We start from the raw sequence: 23,555 nt of genomic DNA, 5'->3' as shown, positions 1-23,555 counted from the left end.
GGATTCAATTACCTGCTCATGTTAAAACTCACTTGCTCAGTCACAATACACACAGGTCATTCACCACTCTCATACGTGAGAAGTGATCACTCTGGAGACCAACTGACGGAGTCACTAGCAAGTTTACAAATGAAGGCAGGAATTGAATTCTACTGTTATTGCAGCTGTTAATCCCAACCAGCAATGAACCCTGTTTGGATGGATGTTTCCAGTGGAGTTCCACAGTTTTCTGATGTAGACCAAATATTTAGACTTAGTTATAGGAGCCATGGTTCAGAGGTTTGCTGACGATGCAACAATTGGTCGCGTAGTTGACTATTATGAAGAATGTCAGAGAATGCAGGGATGCATCAATCAGGTGGAAAGGAAAAACGTCGAACAGAATTGAATCCAGACCAATGAGTGTTAACGAAATTTGGGAGAAGAAACAATAACAGTGAGTATCCTATGTGGTGTAGACAGACAAAGAGATCTTGGAATGGACATTCATGATCACTGAAGATCAATGGACAGGGGAATCAGTTGTACTGAAGTGCGTACTGTAGATGCTGGAGATCAGAGTCAAGATTAGAGTGGTGCTGAAGAAGCACAGCAGGTCAGGCAGCATCCGAGTTGCAGAAAGAAATGACGTTTTGGGCAAAAGCCTTCATCAGGAATAAGGCTGGGAGCCTCGAGGTTGGAGAGATAAATGGGAGGGCTGGGGTTTGGGAGAATTTGGCTGACAGTGCAATAGGTGGATGGAGGAGGGGATAAGAGTGTTAGGTCGGAGAAGAGTGTGGAGCAGGGAATAGGTGGGAATGAAAATAGACAGGTGAGACAGGTCAGCAGGACGGTGCCAAGCTGGAAGGTTGGAACTAAGGAAAGGTGAGGGAGAGGAAATGAGGAAACTGGAGAAATCCACATTGATGCAATGGGGTTGAAGTGTCATAAGGCAGAAGATGAGACATTCTTCCACCAGGCGTCGGGTGGTGAGGGAGTGGTGGTGGAGGAGGCCCAGGACCTGCATGTCCTCGGGAGAGTGGCGGGGGAGTTGAAATGTTCAGTCACGGGCATTGGGGTTGATTGTTGCCGGTGTCCTGGAGATGTTCTCTGAAGCGCTCTGTGAGAAGGTGTCTGGCGGCCCCACTCTAGAGGAAATTGCATCGATAGCAACGAATGCAATAAATGACATGTGTGGAAGTGCAGGTGAAATTTTGATGGATATGGAAGGCTTCTTTGGGGCATTTGGCGGAGGTGGAGGGTGCGTGGGCTCAGGGTTTGCAATTCTTGTGGTGGCAGAGGAAGGTGTTGGGAGGGAGGTTGGGTCATTAAAGGGCGTGGACTTGACTAGGTAGTCGTGGAGGGAACTGTCTTGTCGGAAAGTGGATGGGGTGAGGAGGGAAAAATATCTTTGGAGGTCAGTGTTACTGATTTCTTTTACAAAGCCACTGACTCCCACAGCTATCTGGATTACACCACCTCCCAAACCACCTACTGCATAAATACTATCCTGTGTTCAGAACTCCTCCACCTCAACCGTATCTGCTCCCAGAGGACCAGTTCCAACCTAGAACACACCTGATGGCCTCCTTCTTTAAAGAGCGGAACGTCCCCTCCCATGTGTTTGAAGATGTTCTCTAACGCATCCCAGCCATGCCCTGCACCTCCATCCATGAACCCCACACCTCAAAACACGGCCAGGACAGAACAAGGACAGAGGAAGGGCCTCACCTTCCATTCCACCAACCTCCGCATAAATCAATTATCGCCCGATATTTTCACCACCTCTAAATTGACCCCACCAGCCGGGATATATTTCCCTTCCCCAAACCTATCCACTTTCCTCAAAGACCTTTCCATTTCCTCCCGGCACCTTTCTCTGCCACCGCAGGAATGCAAAACCTGCGTCCACATCTTGCCCCTCACCTCTGTCCAAGGCTCCAATGGAGACTTCCACATCCATCAAAAGTTCACCTGTACTTCCACACATATCACTCGTTACACCTGCTGCTCCAGATGCGGTCTCCTCTAAATTGGGTAGAGCGATGTCTTCTAACAGAGCACTTCAGAGAACATCTGCAGAACACCTGCAAGAATCAATTCCACTGCCCCATGGTCAAACATTTCAACTCCCCCTCCCTCTCCCCTGAGGACTCGCAGATCCTGGACCACCTCCATCGCCATTCCCTCACCACCTGACACCTGGTGGAAGAACGCCTCATCTTCTTCCTCGGGATCCTTCAACCCCATGGCATCAATGTGGACTTCATCATTTTCCTCAATTCCTCTCACCCATCTTACCCCAGTTCTAAACTTCTAGCTCAGCACCGTCCTCCTGACCTGTCCCACCTGTGTATCTTCATTCTTACCTATCCGCTCTACCCTCCTCTCTGACATATCACCTTCACCTTCTCCTCTATCTACCTACTGCACTCTCAGCGACCTTCTCCCCAGACCTAGGCCCTCCCATTTATCTCTCCACCCCTAGGCTCACAGTCTTGTTCCTGATGAAGGGCATCTGCCTGAAACATTGAATTTTCCTCAGATGCTGCTGGACCTGTTGGACATCTCCAGCACCACTTTCATCTTGAGGGGAATAAGTTGAATGAGATGTTTTTTGGATATTTTCGATGGTTGACCACAGGTTGAGGACGATAGTAGAATTTAGCACACACCAGTATAGCGAATAGCTGAAGGACTGAGCACAAGTCTGGTCACTGCATTAATCAACATTTATTAAATTTTAAGATAAAAGATGGAGGTCTGAAGTATGCAACTTTGCCCATCAAGACTGCTTTACTATTCAATGAGTTTATCACTGACTTCTATCCAAGTCAGGGTGCTATGGGCCTTGGAGGGGAACTTTCAAATGGTAGTGTTTCGTTGCATCTTCCAACCTTGTCCTTCGAGTCAGTACTGTTGTTGAGCTTTGAAGGTTCTGTCAAAAATGCCCGGATGACTTACGCCAGTGCATTGTGTAGTTGGTGCATTCTCTGCAATTGTGCCTTAGCGGTGAAAGGACTAAATATTCAGGTATTGAAGAGGGTACAATCAAGTGACTGCATTGTCGTGGATGGTGCCTAGTACCTTAAGTGTTATTGAAGTTACACCCATCTAGACAAATAGAGAGAGTTATGTTCCACATCTCATTTGTGCCTTATAAACGATGTAGGATTCATGGAGCAATGAGTTAGAACGTAGAGCATAGAACAAGGAACAATACAGCACAGAACAGGCCCTTCGGCACACGATGTTGTGCCAAACAATTGTCTTAGCATAAGAATCTATCCATGTACCTATCCAATTGCCGCTTAACGGTCACCAGTAATGCTGACTTGGCCACTCTCACAGGCAGGGCATTCCATGCCCCCATCACTCTCTGGGTAAAGAAACTACCCCTGACATCTCCCCATACCTTCAACCCTTCACCTTAAATATATGTCCCCTTGTAACACTCTATTGTACCCGGGAAAAAAGTCTCTGACTGTCTACTCTATCTATTTCCCTGATCATCTTATCAACATCTATCAAGTCATTCCTCATCCTTCGCCGTTCCAATGAGAAAAAGCCTAGCACTCTCACCTATCCTCGTACAACCTATTCTCCATTCCAGGCAACATATTGTTAAATCTCCTCTGCACCCTCTCCAAAGCTTCCACATCTTTCCGAAAGTGAGGCGACGATAACTGCACACAGTACTCCAAGTGTGGCCTTACTAAGGTCCTGTACAGCTGCAGCATCACCTCACGACTCTTGAATACAATCCCTCAGCTAATGAACGCTAATACACCATAGGCCTTCTTACAAATTCTATCCACTTGAGTGGCAACTTTCAAAAAGCTATGAACATAGACCCCAAGGTCCCTCTGCTCCTCCACCTTACTAAGAACCCTACTGTTAACCCTGTATTCTGCATTCTTATTTGTCCTTCCAAAATGGACAACCTCACACTTGACAGGGTTGCACTCCATCTGCCTCTCCTCAGCCCAGCTCTGCATCATATCTAAGTCTCTTTCAAGCCGACAACAGCCCTACTCACTATCCACAACTCCACCAATCTTCGTATCGTCTGCAAATTTATTGACCCACCCTCCGACTCCCTCTTCCAAGTCATTAATAAAAATTACAAACAGCAGAGGACCCATAACTGAACCCTTCGGAACTCCACTTGTAACTGGGCCTCAGGCTGAATATTTACCATCTACCACCACTCTGACTTCGACTGGTTAGCCAGTTCTCTATCCAACTGGCCAAATTTCCCACTCTCCTCGGCCTCCTGACTTTCCACAAGCCTACCATAGGGAACCTTATTAAATGCCTTATTAAAATCCATGTACACTACATCCACTGCTCTACCCTCATCCACATGCTTGCTCACCTCCTCAAAAAATTCAATAAGTTGAGTTTATAATCAAAAACTGGCTATCAACGAACATGTTTTTTGGTGACAGAGTGTTTATGTGGAGTAATAGAGTCATAGAGATGAACAGCATGGAAATATACCCTTCGGTCCAATCCATCCATGCCAAACAGATATCCCTAACCAATTTAATTACGCCTGCCTGCACCCAGCCCATATCGCTCCAAACCCTTCCTATTCATATACCCATCCAAATGCCTCTGAAAGTTGCAATTGTCCCAGCCTCCACCACATCGTCCGGCAGAGCACTCCATAAACATCCTACCCTCTGCGTGAAAACGTTGCCCCTTAGGTCTCTTTTATATCTTTCCCCCCACCCTAAACCTATGCCCTCTAGTTCTGGATTCCCCAACACGAGGGGAAAAACCTTGTCTTTTTATCTTATCCATGCCCCACATAATTGTGTAAACCTCTATAAGGTCCACCCCCCCCCCCCCCGTTAGCTCTGACGCTCCAGGGAAAACAGCCCCAGCCTGTTCAGCGTCTCCCTGTAGCTCAAATCCTCCAACCCTGGCAACATCCTTGCAAATCTTTTCTGAACCCTTTCAAGTTTCACAACATCTTTCAGATAGGAAGGAGACAAGAAATGCACGCAATATTCCAACAGTGGCCTAACCAATGTCCTGTGCAGCCGCAACATGACCTCGCAACTCCTGTACTCAGTACTCTGACCAATAAAGAAAGCATACCAAACGCCTTCTTCACTATCGTATCTACCGGCGATTCCACTTTCAAGGAGCTATGAACCTGTACTCCAAAGTCTCTTTGTTATGCAACACTCCCTAGGACCTTACCATTAAGTGTATAAGTCCTGCTAAGATTTGCTTTCCCAAAATGCAGCACCTCACATTTATCTGAATGAAACTCCATCTGCCACTTCTCAGCCCATTGGCCCATCTGGCCCAGATCCTATTGTAATCTGAGGTAACCCTCTTCACTGTCTACGACACCTCCAATTTTGGTTTCATCTGAAAACTTTCTATCTGTACCTCTGATGCTCGCATAAAAATCATTTATGTAAATGACAAAACATAGAGGATCCAGCACCCATGCTTGTGGCACTCCACTGGTCACAGGCGTCCAGTCTGAAAAACAACCCTCCACCACCACCCTCTGTCTTCAACCTTTGAGGCAGTTCTGTATCCAAGTGGCTAGTTCTCTCTGTATTCTGTGAGATCTAACCTTGCTAATCAGTCTCCATGCGGACTCTAGTCGAACGCCTTACTGAAGTCCATATAGATCACATCTACTGCTCAGCCCTCATCAATATTCTTTGTTAATTAGTCAAAAAACTGAATCAAGTTTGTGAAACATGATTTCCCACGCACAAAGCTATGTTGACTATCCCAAATCAGTCCTTACCTTTCCAAATACATGTATATCCTGTCCCTCAGGATTCCCTCCAACAACTTTCCCACCATCGAGGTTAGGCTAATAGCCAGTCTCAATCCCTTTTTCCTAAATACTAGCTCCGTGGACGATTACCCAGGGGAACTGGGTTACAGTAAAACCATTGAGTGCCAATGGGATACGATTAGGTTCTCATTTGTCAGAGTTATCATTACTCTATTTCATCCTTGTGTGGACAAATCTGATTCCAATCGCTGTCTGATTTCAATTTCCAACTCCCTCTGTGCTTGAAATTTCAACCGTTGCCTTACATAACTGTCTCCACCTGCCTTAATAATATATAAGGCCGCTGCAGGGGACAGCAGAGATTTACGAGGATGTTGTCAACACCGGAGAAAATGGAGCTCAGTGTAATTTTTTTTTAGGCTGGGATTATTCTCCTTGAAGCAAAGGAGGCGGAGGGGAGCTCTATAAACACATAATTCCGTTTATAAACATTCAATATTCGTGGGACCTTGACAGGGTAGATATGGGCAGGTGGTTTACCCTCAGGTATGAAGCGCACCAGAGGACATGAATTCAGAATTAGTTATTGCCTATTTAGTTCAGAAATGAGGATTAATTTCTTTGCTCAGGGGCCAGTGAATCGGTGGAACTCCTAACCAAAACTGTTGTTGAGGCTGAGTTTTCTGTATTTTCAAACTGTACCAGACTGATATTTAACCAGAAAGACGATGAAGCTCTGTCGAGGTAAGGCAGGAGAATGGAGTTGAGGATTATCAGATCAGCCATGAATTCATTGAATGGTGGAGCAGACTCGATGGGCTCAATGGCCGACTTGCAATTCTACATCATTTTGTCTAACACATTATTTAGTGATAAGTTTAGAATTCTGTGGTGATGGGATGTAGTGATAGAAAAGTTTTCTCAAACTGATCAGACAGATCAGCAACGAGGCTCATAAGCTGATGAACAAGAAATGTGCTGTCGCCTGGAAACAACAAATGGCATTGTGCACACCACAGATGGGTATGTGCAGAAGGTGTGATTGCTGATAAAATTGGGGGAATCTAATGTTGTTGGCAAGATGGTGATCATGCTGGATGATGGATCGCGGTATGAATCACACAGCAATAGTTTGTGAAAGAATGTAAAATTTGTTTCATTAAAGAAGTTTTCTGCAGTTCCAATTCCACTTGACTGTTTAAAATACTGATCAGACCTTTATGTGGAATGTTACATCAAAATATTCATTCACAACACCACTGGATAAACTATTGATCTAATCTCTCCTTATTTGTTTCATTTGATGTAAATTCAGAGAAAGTCAAGATGGAATGAAAGGATGAACGGAATGTTGCACTTAATTTTATTATCCCAATTTAACTTACAACAGAAACAAATTGCTTTATTTCGACTTTGATGTGGTATAGATTTATCACAAATCTCCGGTGCAATGAAGGGCAAGAGCAAATTTCTCCATCCAATGTCTACTAAAGATGCGAGGCACGGAGGGAAACCACAGCTGCGTTTGATAGAAGTAACAGCCAGAGTAGGATTCAAATCCACACATGCATAAAAAAATGCAACCATCGCTTTAACCTTTGGGCCACTTTAGCCCGTGGCAAAGGGCGAATCCACATCATTATGTTTCTGCTTTCAGCGAGACAATAGTACCAGCAAAATCCAATGAATTTACATCGTCCTTGGAAGGAATACCTGTCCTTGATTCATTCCGATTCGGAATTGTCTCAGAATGAACCAGCGAACAAGAAATTCCCGTCACATTCACACGCACATTTCGTCTTGACTCATAATTTCTTCACATAGTTTCTCTCTCACGTGAAGAAGTATATATGGAGAGAGAAGTGACGGTGATGTATTAGCTCGATAGTCTTTCTCATATGACTGAACCCGGACTGGGTAAAATTCCCAGAAAAGCAGTTTTGTTCATTTCATTTTATTAATTTTGCTGCAACCTCACTCTGTTCATTGCAATGATCGGAAGTGAATTGGATTTCTATCATTGGAACGTTTAATGTTGTATTCAATTTTGCTCCGAAAATATTTCAGTTTAAATGAAATACCGATGAGAAAAACAGAAGGTTGAACTACAAAAAAAGATATCAGTTTTGATGCTTAATTACTTTGGCAGATTTCAGTCAGTATCAATTGAACCCAACATCACGGCGAATATCCTCCATTTAAGGCATATGATTAAAGCAGGAAATCGATATTCAAGAGACGAGTCACTTCCTGTTCATTATTGAAGATCTTCCCTTGACAATATACCAAATCGGCTCTGTTGCATTTATAATACTTCATGGGGAATATTAATTTAAATCTTTCAAAACTCTTAATTTTTTTGCTGAATCTTATTTAGCTGCATACGTTTCCGATTTTTCTTTACATCTAAAGTTATCCAAAGTAGACTTTGTTTCCTCGCACCTTCCATCCTCCACACCCCTCTTTTACACTTTTATCTGGCCACAGGCTGTCTCTCTCTCCTGGTGAAACTCACTGCTTGTGTGTCTCGAAATATGCCTTTCCAAATATTTTGGAAACGGATTCTCAGAGTGACAGAAATTCTATTCCCATCATTTCTTTGTCCTACATCGATATTCTTGAAAGAGTGACGTTCAGATATTTACCGAATTGAAATAGAGTATTTACCACCTATTTCCTCTCTCCAAACCTCACATACTCTGGAAAACTTACATTCGGTTTTATTTGGTTCAGTTTCAAATTTTCAAGCACACAAATAAATAAAATTCTATCCCCACTAAACGCTGTCAGCATAATATCTAATGTCTTTGTACCCCAGTAAGCGCTGGCATTGTCCTCTCTCTGATAGAATCACGGATTCCCTACAATGAAGAAAGTACAATTCAGCCAATCGAGTCTGTAAGGACACTCTGAAGAAAATCTCAACCAGACCTAGCTCCAGTCTCTATCCCCGCATACCTCTGGCTTGTTATTTCAAATAATCCTACTGAAATAAAAACCTGGCATCGTGTGACTTTATCACTGCGTTCCCCATGACTAATTCACTTAACTTATTGAATTCACTCCCTGGACACATCAACGCAATTTAACATGGCCAATCCACCTAACCTACAGACGTAACAGCAGAGTGAAATACTGAGCAAAGGTACCATCACATTGAACACTATCTGTATCATGTTTAATGGCTTTACACACTGGTAACTCAGCCTAGTGAAAGCAAGCTGCGCCCATCGACCCGAATTCAATGCATCCAAACGCGGTTCTACGCTGTACAACCTCATTAGTGCTGCTGGAAATGATTCTGCACTCAGATCTGAATGGGTTTACTCTGTTTTCTTCCTCAGATTCCTGCTTTAAATAAACATATCAGTCAGGAACAACTCTATATAATGGTTTTCATTGCAACACAAACACAATGTGCAGTTTGCAGCAGTTATGTGTTAGCATTTTCACTGACACACTCTCTCCCCAGGAGCTGCAGTCCTTCCCCAGCTGATTCTGACAGCACTGTCCTTCCTGTGACACGTCCCACCGAGAATGGAAGGCCAGGCATTAATAACCTTCACTGGATAACAGAGTGACAGATTTAAAACATTTTCGATGCCCCCAGCAGAGAATTGAGTCCTGAGACAGGAGGGGACACTAACCACGATACTGTGGAGGACAACAACATCGAAGGAAGCCCTTCAGCCTGTTGTGCCCGCACTTGTCCAACACAACTGCTCAACGACCTCAATCAAGTTTTCCATCGTTTCGCCCATAGACTTACATTACTTGTCATCACAAATTCACATCTGAATTTTTTTCAGGTTAAAAGTGTTTCCGCCTCTCTGACCCTTTCCGCACATATAATCAAACCTTTCTGCCTTTTCCCGAAATCTCTTGGCCCCAGTGTTCGATCCCTCCATCAATAACAAACGCTTCTTTCAGTCTATCCTATCCATATCCGTCATTATTTTGTACATCTCAGTTATGTCTTCTCCAATCTCCTCTGCTCGGTGACAAACAACCCCAGTCTGTCCAATCTCTCCTCATAAGTGAAACTCTTCTGCCCAGACAATATCCCATTGAATCTTTCCTGCAACGTTCGCAGTGACATCACATCATTGCTATACTGTGAGTTGCAGAACTGCACACAGGAATCTAGCGAGAGCTAAATTAACTTTTTTCCTATTCTGTTACAGAATGAGGGCGTGACTGTCTCGGGAGTATTGATTGCGGGCCCTAATTGCACAGCGGGTAGTCGAGACTCAACCGTATAGCAGTGAGTCTGGAGTCACATCGAGGCCTGACCAGGTAAGAATAGCAGGTTCCTTCCTCAAAGGACGTCAGTGAACACGATGGTTTTGTTTTTTTCAACAATTGGCCATGTATTTATAGGTGTTATTAGATTCGTAATTCCAGATATGTATTGTATCCCAATTCTAACACCTGGCATGGTTGGAGTCAAACCCGGGCCTCTGGTCCATTTGCTCTGTATCTGAGTTAACAGTTCCGTGGTAACAGTGCTCGGCCATTGCGGAAAAGCCGTGAAAGTAATCTGTCTGAAAGAAGTCGCTTTTTCTCGATATTGTTCTGTGTCATTTTCCTGAGCTTGACCGCCCATAATCGCAAGTCCATATCAGTAAAAGCTGCTTCCTGAGGATCGGCCTCACAACAGCCATAACCAAATGGATCAGCTGATCTGCAGGTCCCGATGGTGGGGTTGGGGCATGTTCACCCAGCAACGGTGACCGCAGCAGCACAGACTGAACACTATCAATGTGAGAGTCTGTGTTCGATTCTGCAATGCCTTAATGATATGGGAAATGACTCCGCAATCACATGATGAAAGAGCAGTGCTCCGAAAACTAGTGCGCAGTTAAACCTGTTAGACTCCAACCTGGCGTTGTATGGTTTTTAACTTTTTACACCATAGTCCAACACCGGCATCTCTAAATTAATGTAATGGGGCTGTGGGATGAACAGTTCAGTTAGTGATGGTAGGAAGGAGTGAAATCTCTGAGAACGGGTGGATTTGAATTCTGACATATGAAATACAGAGATGTGAGCGAGCAGAATTTGAAGGGAAAAGATCATCACCTTACCCAACCAACTGATTCCTTTGTGTTTCCCAAGAGCTATAGTAGATAGAGGAATTACTGCCGTGACTCGGATTCGAACCGAGGTTGCTGCGGCCACAACGCAGAGTACTAACCACTACACGATCACGGCATCCTACAGATGAGAGCGCTGATAGCGCGCGATAAATGCAGTCTCATAGGACATATTAGGCAGCGCAAATAATGCACAATATCAGTGCGAAGCGAACAGTGGCAGATATGTGAGAACTCAGAATGGGCTGACCGTTTAATATCGGATCCCCCAGAGGCTGTGGTGATTCCATCATTAATATGCTGAAGGCTGAGATAAGTAGATTTCTCGAAAACATCAAAAACTCCGGGGACAGTACAGGTGTTGTTGAAATGTATGCTTCAATCGTAATGCAGTTTAACATTGGCTACATCACCAGTTTCCCCACACAAGGCAGTAACCACTGCTGCCACATAGTCCCAATTCCCAGCCCCAGATTCAGAGGAACTGAGTAGCGCAGTCGCGAAGATGTACAAAAAAGCTTTATCAGCCAGTGGGTGGTTGGAATTTGGAATATACTATCTGCATTGTTCAGAGCGACAGAAACCCTTACAACCTGAATAAATATTCAGATGTGAGCTTGTGATGCCAAGACATATAAGTCTGTGGAGTAAGAATTGTGAAATGTGATTCAGTTCATTAGGCAGTTGTATTTGAGAAGTGTGGCCACATTTGGTTGAAGGGCCTCCTTTGACACTCTTGTTCTCGGTAGTATAGTAGTTAGTATCCCCGCCTGTCACAGGGCTCAATTCTCCGCTGGCGACAGTGTAAATATTTTAAAACTGTCACTCCATTCCCAAGTGCGGGTATTGATACCTGTCCTTCTATTCTAGATGGGGCATGTCACAGGAAGGACAGTGCTGCCTGAATAAAGGTGGGGAAGGACTGCAGCTCTCAGGAAGGCTGTGTGTCAGTGAACGGCCAAACACGTGCCTTCTGCAAACTTCACCTTGTGACTGTGTTGGAATGAAAAGTATTTGACAGACTTGTTCCGGATTGAAGTGTTTACTAGAAGCAGGAAGCTGAGGAAGAAACAACGTAAACACATTCAAATATGAGTGCAGAAGCATTTCCCGTAGCACGAATGAAATTGTAAAGGACATAGTACCGTTTTGATACATTGAATTTGGGTTCATTTATTCTGATGAGGCTGTTACCAGGGTATAAAACCATTGCAAAATGATACAGCATTTAATCAGTATGATGGAACATTGTCTCAGTAATTCGCACTGGTGTTCAGAGGGAGGGTTGGGTTGATTGGCAAAGTTAAGTTGCCCTCTCGTGTCCAGGGAGTGAATTAAGTAAGTTAAGTGAATTAGCCATGGGAAATGTGGGGATAAGGTCAGAAATCACAGGACGTCAGATTATACTCCAACAGGTTTATTTGAAATCATAAGGGGGGAGGGATTCCCCTTCTTCAGGTGAAATATATGGAAATAGGGAGGGGAGGTGGGTCTAGGTGAGATGCTCTTCAGAGAGTCGATACCGGCCCGATTAACTGAAATGCTCTTTACGCACTGTAGGGTTCTGTGATTCCATGAATTGATAATGACGGGGTTTACTGGGGTGTAAAGCCATTAGAGAAGATGCTGATGGGGGTGTACTGAAGATGAGATTTTATTCACTTGTCTTCTTGGAAAACTGAGAACAGTTATCCTTTAACCAAGGAAGACTTAATGTTTTTTTTGTAGGTTATAAAATGTTTGGTCAGAGTAAATAGGTGGAAAATTCCATCTTTCAAGTAAGTAAACATCTAGATATCAGGTGTTCAATGCCTTTAATCAAACCTTTGAAGGAGAAAGAAATGATGAGAGCAGAATCGCTGTCACTCCGAGAATCTGGTTTTCAAAATAATTTGAAAGGCACATTTGTTGATATGCAAGGAATAAATTTCACAAGGAGGGACACAGCGTGTGGGTAGGTAAAGGTGTAGGGATGGGGTGCAGTCGGTCGGAAGTTGCAGGGAAACAATGTCTAAATTAGTTGACTTTAAATGTAAAGAAATTCTTTTAATGTGTGCAGCTGAATAAGATTCCGTTCCAAAAGTCTGCATTTTGAAAGATTTGGCTTAATATTCCACCTAAAGCATTGTAAATTGAACTGAGTGGATTTTTATTTATTGTGAAGGGAAGATATTACATAATGAATAGGAAGTGAACAGTTGCTTGGAGAACGACTTCCTGCTTTCATCAGATGCGTTCACATACTACAGATCGGGAGCACAGGTTTATCCAGTTGGGTTGTTCATGAGTATTTTAACCTAACACTTCACGCAAAGATCTGATCAGTATTTCAAACAGTCACTCGGCATTGGAGCCACAGAAAATTTCTCCAATGAAACTAACGTTTCATTCTTTCAGAAATTTCTGCTGTCTGTGAATTATACAACGATCCAACATCCAGCGTGATCACTGACTTGCCAACTGTAAAAGATCTAGCAACTTCCTTCAGCAATCACAGCTTCTGTACACAGCCACCTGTGCTGTGCCCAGTGTCATTTGTTGCCCCCAGGTCACAGCACATTTCTTCTTCCTGAGTTTATGAGCCTTGTTCCTGCTCTGTCTGATCGGTTTAATGAACCTTTTCTGTCACTTCATCCCATCCCCTCACAATTCTGAACTTATGAATAAAATAAGGCGTTAGACGAAATGTTAAACCAAGTGGAAGTATGCTATTCAGCGCAAGGAGTCTGCAAACCATTCAACGAACTCATGGTTGATCTGATTTGGAAATGCTGGTGTTGGAGTCGGGTGTACAAAGTTAAAAATCTCACACCACCAGGTTATAGTCCAACAGGTTTAATTGGAAACACACTAGTTTTCGGAGCGACGCTCCTTCATCAGGTTGCTCATACGTAATAATCATTCAATCCAGTATTTGCTGTAAATGTGGAATTTCCTCTTATTTTACCCAAAGAAACATAGTTGAATGCAAACATTTATTGTACTTCTAATCACAATAAGATTTAAGTATTTTTCATGCAACAAAATCATGTAAAATTCACGCGTTTTGATAAGTCAAATGAAAAAGAGTTAACATCTCTGTATTGTTTCATTAAACAATGCATTTTGAATTTTTCGAAGTTGAGCATTTTTGCAAAGAAGGGATGTTGTCTTCAGCTGAATAATCACATTGAAGGAATAATTCACAGAATCTGCTGTTTATTCGCTTCGAGTTCCCAAGTAACCAAATTAACTAATTTTGCTGGTTCTAAATTCCTGGAAAGTATTTGATAATGTTTGAGTCTTAAAGATGAAAAAAAACAATGTGATTGTACTGATTTCTTTAGATAGAAAGAACTTAATTCAAACATTTCAGGCACATAAATCCTATTCTGCAGTGTTACAAAGATGAAAAGCAAGGCAATTTCTTCATCAGTGAAATAAACAAATGTCAATTCCCGTTATTCATTAGTTAGCTCATTCCAAATTTGTAATTAAACAATGCAATTGACCTGAATATTGTTGTGTCCTTTGATCATATTAATTTTCTAATTATTGTTCATTCGTGATTTGTTAGAACTTTTTATTTTTTGTTTTGCACGTCTCTTACATATTTCACTTCTTGCAAGGGGGCTGGGCATTAGAACAGAGGATCCGTGGTTAGCACTTGTGTCTTACAGTGTTATGCAAATGTGTTTGATTCCATTCTCGGCCACATGTTTGTGTGGAGTTTGCATGTTCTGGTTTTCTCCCACAATTCAAAGATGTGCAGATTAGGTAAATTGGCCATGCTAAGCTGCACAATCTGTTCAGGGATGTGGAGTTTGGGTGCATTAGTCAGGGGTAAATGTCCAGTAATCTGAGAGCAGAATGGTGCTGAGTGGAGTATTCTTTGGAACGTCAGTGTAGACTTGTTGGGCCAAATGGCCTGTTTCCACACAGTAGGAAATCCGTATAAATAGAATTGTGTTTCGCTAAACAAAACTGACATTTAAAAAAAATGTTGCCTTTAAAACTTATCCTTAACCGTCAATTGTCAATCTTGTAAAATATCTCAATGTTACTGAAATCAATGTTCAAACAGAACACTGCACATGAAGCCACACAAAGATGTTCATGACCATCTAATTGCTGTTCAGTGGAATAATCACAATAAATATCTTTTTGTTTCTGAGATTAATCACCACTATCACCGAAAGGATCTGGTTATCTTTCCCTCCAATAAATGCAATCGTTGTCCTCTGGTATTTCAGTTCAGTCGTTATACACCACACTGGTTGTTCAAAGCATGGTTATTCTTTATTATGAATGGCCAAGGGTTCTAACGGCAAGAGATGTTGTTCGATCTGATTTGTTGCATGTTCTCAAATAGCTTTTCACTATAAATATTGCAAAAAAATGTGTTAACTTGGTCTTGTTCAAGTGCTGATGCTAATATATACCGTTGACGTTCATTAAACATATTTGGAGAAAGTGGGGAAAGCTGAAGCTGAAGATCAGACCCAAGAGTGTGGCATTGGAAAAGGGCAGGCACATCCAATGAGCCAGAGGATCGACCTGTCGGGCATTGAGCCATCATCAGAAACGATTCCTGATGAAGGGCTTATGCCCAAAACGTCGATTCTGCTTCTCCTCGAATGCTGCCTGACCTGCTGCGCTTTTCCAGCACCACGCTCGAGACATTAGAAAAATTTGACTGGATATTCAGAGATTATACTAAAAGTTGCCTCCGTCAATTTAATTTACTTTGCTTTCTATTCACTAAAGTTTTCATGTTAATTGTTTCTCCTTTTCTTCTTAAATCGGATACAAATCTCAAAATACAGAACACATTAAAATTCACATGAACTATAAATCTGCATTCTCGACAAGAAAACCAATGGAAGGCGAGATAGAATTCTGGAACAGTCTACATATTTCAATGAAAAAGCAATGCCTTCCAAAAAATGTTTGCCCATCTGTATCTCTCTTTCAATTCAATAATCCTGCAAATAGTTTCTAATTGTTAATTGATCTCTCTGAATGAGAACCTAATCAATGTCAATGTAACCAGCTGAAACATTAACAACAGATTGATAACTGGGTGTTACAGATCTTATTTGAAGTCAACAAATGTTTGGAATTTACTCAAATTCCACCAGGAAACATTCTTGAATCATAATATAAGAAATGAGATATGTGAGAGATATGCAAACCTTATTTTTAAATGAACAATCTCCTATGTTTTCAAAGCATTTCAATCTTACGGTCAAAATGAACAGGTGAATGGAAAAATAAAAGCAAGTTTCTGACAACCGAACAAATACAAATTCACTTTGATCAAAGGACAGAGTAATATTTAGATGAATCACAACATTTAGTTACAAAGTAGGTAACCAGCTGACTGACAAGTAATTGGTGGTAGCATTTGTTAGTTTACTGAAGAAGATATCAACTTTATTTCAAATTTATAGCACGAGGGAATAATGTTTATTGTGTTTCAATTGTTTGGACTTGCCCCTTTGCAACAAAAAAAGATCAATCTCATTACTTAGACGTCGTAATCTTTAATTCTGCAAAATTTTCAAATATTCTCCAGGAATTTATAAGCAACAGAATTAGATACATGTATCCCCACTATCCGAAAGTAGAGCGTTATTATGAAACCTACATAAACTGAAAAGGGGCAAATCGAAGAAGCATTAATTTATATGGGAAACATCTCCCCCCTTTTTTCATAAAAGTGAAATTCCTCTTCAGATTTCTTTCAGTTAGAGAAAATAGGGACAGATGTAAGTCTTTTGTAAAAGCAATGTGGCTAAAGTGAAGTTTCCAACAATATTTCTTGGTAACCTGACTCAAATAAGTATCAAATAAGATTTTGTGATTATTGATATAATAGATAAAAGTAGATCTAATATTGAATTGAAAAGCAGTTCAGTCTGTGCTTAGGTACTCTCTAATCACCATTCAGAGCGGCTCTTGATATATTTGTAGTGAAGGTGTGATTTGAAACCTTCCCTCGAGTCTAGTAATAGAGACACTGCCGCAGCTTCACAAGCTCCTTTCATAATGTGCCCACTCAGGACGGGCAGGACTGTAATATTATGTTTAATGTGGTTACACAAATGAAAACTAATCAGCTGTTTATTGCAGTAATTCAAATGGGAATAAATTTGGTAGTTTCTGTGTGTAATGGACTGGAAATTAAACAATATTTTACAATAACAATACAATGGTGGTCTTAAATAAACAGGAATCTCATGACAATTCTTTGAAAGACAAATTGATAAAACTGCATGATCATTGTACATTGATTTTAAAAATGCAATTCCCCTTCCTTTCAAGAATGTACAACTTCCACAAATTGAAAATGAACAGTCATCGATAAAGAAAGGAACAAGCAGATGTTAATTCTATTTTCTGTACATAAACGTGCGATGAATTTTAAGTAAGTTATATATATGTAAAAATGAAACTCTTATTGTGCTTCGAAACACAATAAATGCTAGCATGAAGTGAAATATAATCAAATCAATTCAACTGTGTTTTCTCAGTTAAAATACAGCTCAATATTCAAAGTAATCGAGTGATTGTACACTGCAATATCTTTACATTAATTCAGTGCTGAGACATAATTCCACATTAATACCCCTTATAGTGAAGCAAACTTGTGCCAGGAGTCAGAGGGGATAGGGGAGGTCCTTAATGAGAACTTTGCTTCAGTATTCACGAGTGAGTGGGACCTTGTTCCTGTGAGGACAGCGTGAAACAGGCTGATAAGGTCGAACAGGTTGATGTTAAGGCGGAGAATGTGCTGAACATATTGAAAACTCATGGGGGTGGATAAGTCCCCTGGGCCAGAAAGGATATAACTTAGGTTGTTATGGGAAGCGAGGGAAGTGATTACTGTGTTTTGGTGATGGTCTTTGCATCCTCACTGTCCACTGGAGTCATATCAGATGATTGGAGGGTGGCAAACGTTATTTCCTTAGTCAAGAAAGGCAATTGAGATAATCCTGGGAATCATCGATGAGTCAGTCCTACATCAGTTGTGGGCAAATTATTGAAGAGGATTCTGAAAGACAGAATTTATGATTATTTGGAGAAGTATTGATTGACTAGAGATGGTCAGCATGGCTTTCTGAGCGGCAGGTTATGCCTCACAAACTTTACTGAATTATTTGAAGATGGGACAAACACATTGGTGAGAACAGAGCAGTGGATATGGTGTGTCTGGCTTTTAGCAAGGTGTTTGATTAGGTTCCCCATGGTAGGCTCATTTAGAAAGTAATGAGGCATGGGTTACAGGGAAACCTGCCTGGTCAGAGAATAAATTGGATGGCCCATAGAAGACAGGGTGAGATTACATGGATAGTTTTCAGCTTGGAGCACGGTGACCAGTAGTATTCTGAACGGATTAGTTCTGGGACCTCTGCTCTTTGTGATTTTTATAAATGACTTGGATGAGGAAGTGGAAGGGTGGGTTAGGAAGTTTGCCAATGACACGAGGGTTGGTGGAGTTGTTGATAGTGTGGAGGGCTTTTGTAGGTTGCTAGAGGACATTGGCAGAGCTGGGCTGAGAAGTGGCAGATGGAGTTCAACCTGGGAAAGTGTGAACTTATTCATTTTGGAATTTCAAATTTGAGTGCATATTTTCGGATTAAATGCAGGATTCATGACAATGTGGAGGAACAGAGGGATCGTGGGGTGCACATCCATACATCCCTCATGGCTGACATCCAAGGTGATAGGTTTATTGAGACGGTGTATGGTGTGTTGGTTTTCATTCGCTGGGAAATTGAGTTTAAGAGCTCCGAGGTTATGCTGCAGCTCTATGGATCCCTGGTGAGACTACACTTGGAATATTGTATTTGGTTCTGATCACCTCGTTAGACATTGGATGTGGAAGCTTTAGAAAAGGTGAAGATGAGATTTACCAAGATGCTGCCTGGACTAGAAGGCATGTCTTATGAAAAAAAGGTTGAGGGAGCTGGGGCTTTGGTCATTGCAGTGAAAGAGGGTGAGAGTTTACTTGATAGATTTTTATAAGATGATGAGAGGCATAGATAGAATGGATAATGACAGAGTTTTCCCCACAAAGTGGCATAATTTTAAGGTGAATGGGGGAGTTGTGGGGAGATGTCAGAGATAATTTCTTTATAGATGGTGGTGGGTGCGTGGAATGCACTGCCAGTGGTGACAGTAGATTCAGATCCATGAGGGACTCTAAGTGACTCTTGGATAGGCATATGGATGATAGTCAATGAAAGGGCATGTTGGTTAGTTTGATCTTAGAGTAGGATAAAAGGTAGGAACAACATCGTGGCCAAAGGGCCTGTACTGTGCTGTACTGTTCTATATTCTATGGAATGAAATGAATAATTATTATATATTAGCAATATATAGATTTTCAAAATTCTATTAGCATACTTAAGAATAATGATAAATGTCATCTTGCTGCTTGACTGTGCTATCTGCAAAAATGAACAGGAATTGTTGCAGGGAAAAGTAATTAGGTTTTTCTCAATTTATAAGGCTGGGATTACACAGATCATTCAAATGAGCAAAATTCACATTTTTAACAGTGATGTCAGAGATAGTTTCTTTATAGATAGTGGTGGGTGCGTGGAATGCACTGCCAATGGTGATAGTAGATTCAGATCCATCAGCGACTCTAAGCGACTCTTGGATTGGCACATGGATGATAGTAAATGAAGGGCATGTTGGTTAGTTTGATCTTAGAGTAGGCTCATTCAACTCAGATACATATGCTTCCTTTATGGTTCAGTGGGTGCTCACTCACTCCTTCCCTTCAGTTTTACATCAATTTCACACTGTATGTGAGGGTGGGAATGGATTTTTAAATATAAATACTCCAACCGAAACCCCTCACTGGTCAGGAACTGTTTTTCCTACTTTCATCTCTCACAAGGAACCGGAAAATAAATGGTTCAGTCACAAATCTTACAGGAACATAGCGGTTATAATCACCAGGAAAAGCTGAACAGCTCAAAACGCTTTTCTCAAGAAAAGAGGAGGCTCAGAGACAGCCTGGTACAAGTAGAAAGGTTTGTGATGTGTTTTCAGAGATTTGAGGTTGAAATCATTGGGTTGGAAGCATGTTTCATTGCCCCAGATCATCAAAGGTGCGATCTAAATGTGCATCTTTCTTTCTACCTGTCTGAGTTAACAATCAGATGGACAGGTCAATGTCTGAGTGTTTTCCCAAATCCCTGATTGAGTCTGTCTCTCCCACAAACTCAGGTGTCTCACTACTCACTGGGTCATGGAGAAACTCTGCCGTTACAATGAGAACTGTCTTTGCTATCACCTCTCCTCGTGCTTCCGCCTAATCCCCACTTCTTTTCATCCCAGCTGCCTCTAGTCCACCCACATTGACATGTTGAAGAGCTTGACAGGAAAATGGATTGAAACCGAGAGTTCATTGGCCAGAATGAAAGAGGAAGAAGGAAATAAACCGTGATTGTGGATCCCAGGGGATACAGACTCCAGGATTAATCCTTGTCGGCATTCCTGCAGTAATATGAGACAGCACTCCACGGTGAGAGTTAAACCCAGGAGGCAGGAGAGGGAGCCACTGAGCATGAGCAGGTTTAGTTCAAACACAGGAGGTTTGTTCAGTCAGTAACAGTGTGTTAGAGATGGAGGTGAAGTGAGCAGTAAGGGGAAATGTTACCACAAGCTGCTGATGGACAACTTTCATTGGAACAGGAGGAGGCCATTCAGCCCCGCGACTTTGCTCTGCCACTCATGATGATCACAGCTGACGTGTGACCTAACGTACAATTTTTGAAACCCTTTAATTTCATCAATAAACTCCTCTGCAACAGACAAGACGGGTATTGGGAAACTAAACATCTGCAAATGCTGGGAAGTCAGAAATAAAAACAGAAATTGCTGCTAACATTCAGTCTGGCAGCATCTGTGGAGAGTGAACCTTTCGGGGCCAGTGACCGGTCAGGTGACCAGCTGCAGCTGATCATTCTGCCTGTTCTGGAACCCTCTCTGGAACAGGTTCTGGTGCGGGGGGAATGAGATTGTCAATAACAAATGAGAGAAACAGGAGGACGGGCTCAATCAGAATAAGGAATTTACTTACCCCTCCCAGTGGGACACTCAACGACACAGTCACACTGCGGAAAGGCCGCTCACCTGCCCCACGTATGGGAAGGGATTTACTCGATCTTCCAATCTGCTGAGGCACCAGAGATGGCACAGTGGGTTTAGACCCTTCACCCGCTCCATGTGTGAGAGAGGATTCATTCAAATCTCTCATCAGCGGAGACATCAGTGCATTCCCCCCGTGGAGAGGCCATTCACCTGCTCAGTGTGTGGGAAAGCATTCACTCAGTCCTCTGACCTGCTTAAACACCAACAAGCTCACTCTGGGGAACGGTCATTCACTTGTTCCCAGTGTGGGGGGAGATTCACTCAAATGCAGCACCTTCGGAGTCTCCAGTCAGCTCACACAGTGGAGAGGGCATTCAGATACTTAGTGTGAGAGAAGGGATTCAGTGATTCATCCTGCCCCACTGAAACCCCAGCGGGTTCACACTGGGTAGGAGCTGTTTCCCTCTCTGTGTGACAGGGATTTGCTGCGTCTTCAACACGATTGAGAGACCAGTGAGTGCTCACAGGGAAGTGATCATCCATCTGCTCCGTGTGGACTGCAGGACTCTGATTCTGATGTTCCTATTCATCAGAGTCAGGAGTGGCCCTTGTACATGATGACACTGTTGGAGTATTGATGTTGTTGTTGTTAACCACATTAACTGGGCTGGAGTTGACTGAACTTACATTGCCACTTTCTAAACCTCAGGATGTCTCTCTGGGCAGGATGTCTCTACAAACAGCAATGGGACAATGAGCAGGGATCATCTGTTTTGATTTAAATTGTGATTATAGCGCGGCTGCTTCACAGCACCAGGTACAAGGTTGGAGTCTAGACTTGGTCAATGTGGATTTCCCACATTCTCCCCATGATAATGTGGGTCCCTTCCAGGTGCTCTGGTTTCGTCCCACAGCCCAAAAATGTGCAGGTTACGTGGATCAGTCATGCTACCTTGTCCACAGTATCCAGGATTGTGCAGACTAGGTAGATCAGCCTTGGGAAATGCAGTATTGTAGGGATGGAGTGCAGTGGGTCGGATGTTCTTCGGATGGTCGGTGGTGTTTGATGGGCCAATGCTCTCCTTGCACACTGTTGGGATTCTATTCTATGATTGAGGATAAAGGCGACACAGCAGGGTGTCCTTGGAGAAGGAGCATGTGGTGTGTATCAATGCTCTTGATGCCTTTAGATAGAGGTGGGCACCGCAGGGGATACAGTGCTTTATCTCCACCGCTGCCCCCTCCCCACAACTCTACTTTGATTTAGTCCCTTCCCACTCAGTCACTTGTAATGTTTTTTTTCCCATAATGGGCTTTGTTTGGAAATATTCAGTTGGTTACACAAATGGTTTACTGCTGGTGATTATATGTCAAGATTAGAGTGGTGCTGGAAAAGCACAGCAGGTCAGGAGCCGGAAAATCAACATTGTGGCAAAAGCCCTGTTCCAGCACCACTCTAATCTAGGCACTGGTTTCCAGCATCTGCAGTCCTCACTTTTGCACTGCTGGTGATTATATGTTAACCAAAAGCAAAATGACGTAATGATGATTTTGATGGTGGGAAGGTTGCTGTGATAACATTTCTGGGTCGGAGAAATGGGGAAAAAGAACGCTTCACAGCTCACAGAACGAGACCTGAAAAGCAGTTTAATCAAACCAAAGGTTCAGACAGGGAGGGAATATTTCCCTGGAGTTTGAGTAGCTGAAAAGTGAATAGATAGAATTTTGTTTTACAGAGGTTGAAAGTTTTAAAACTGTTATATTCAGACAGTTTAATTTATTTTCTTTAATTTTATTTGCTGTGCAAAAACTTTGACAACATTTTAAAACCAAAATTCTCAAACCTTGTGTTAAAGATAAATGTTAAATAAAATCCATCAAACCATCCTTCACTGAAAACTGACGTAGAAATGCAATCTCCTGGAGAATCCCTGCCCACTCCTTCCTACCCGGGCTCCAGGGCTATATACATACCTGGGAGATAGCAGCAGGAGGAGACCATTCAGCCTTTCAATCCTGCTCCACCATTCAATGGGAAACAGCTGAGCATCCAGCTCAGTCTCCTGTTCCTGCTGTGTTCAAACCCCCTTTCATGGCTTTACCTCGAAGAATTATATCTAAGTCCTCCTTTGGTTTCACTGCCTTTTGTACCAGTGACGTTGTGGTGTTACTGTGTGGATGTAGGCAGGGGTAATGTGATGGTGCTGCCTCCTGGAGGATACACTCAGCATCCCTCATCATCCTGCAGTAACATCAACGGGGTTTCAGCAACTAGAGATAGAACCCATTTCCAGGATATGGGCATCACTGGCTCAGCCAGCATTTATTCCCCATCTCTAGTTACCCTTGAGAAGATGGTAGTGAGCTGCTGTCTTGTACCATTCACAGTCCATTTGGCGCAGAGAGAACGACAATGCTGGGAGGGAGAGTGTGCAGGATTTTGGCCAAGTGATTCTCTATCTTTGGTTCTTCAAATGCTGGGTAACTTAATCACAATCTGCACATGAATTTGAGATTTCAGTCTGCAAACCTTCACCATCTAGCACCCAGTATAAAGGAATATGTGCAGTTTAGAAATTCAGAGCAGACAATTCTAGTTTCTCTGGAATATC

At 42.5% G+C, this 23,555-nt stretch overlaps 1 non-coding gene across 1 annotated transcript; it reads right to left on the bottom strand.

Moving 5' to 3' along the window:
* Window positions 1-10,897: 10,897 nt before the first annotated feature.
* trnah-gug (transfer RNA histidin (anticodon GUG)) lies at window positions 10,898-10,969 on the bottom strand. Its single transcript has one exon. It is a non-coding gene; the product is annotated as a tRNA-His (tRNA).
* Between the last annotated feature and the right edge of the window lie 12,586 nt (window positions 10,970-23,555).

This window comes from Hemiscyllium ocellatum, chromosome 33 (assembly GCF_020745735.1).
Source record: "Hemiscyllium ocellatum isolate sHemOce1 chromosome 33, sHemOce1.pat.X.cur, whole genome shotgun sequence".
NCBI classification, from domain to species: Eukaryota; Metazoa; Chordata; class Chondrichthyes; order Orectolobiformes; family Hemiscylliidae; genus Hemiscyllium; species Hemiscyllium ocellatum.
The sequence above is the reverse complement of the archived record's forward strand: the minus strand, read 5'-3'. Positions and strand labels throughout refer to the sequence as shown.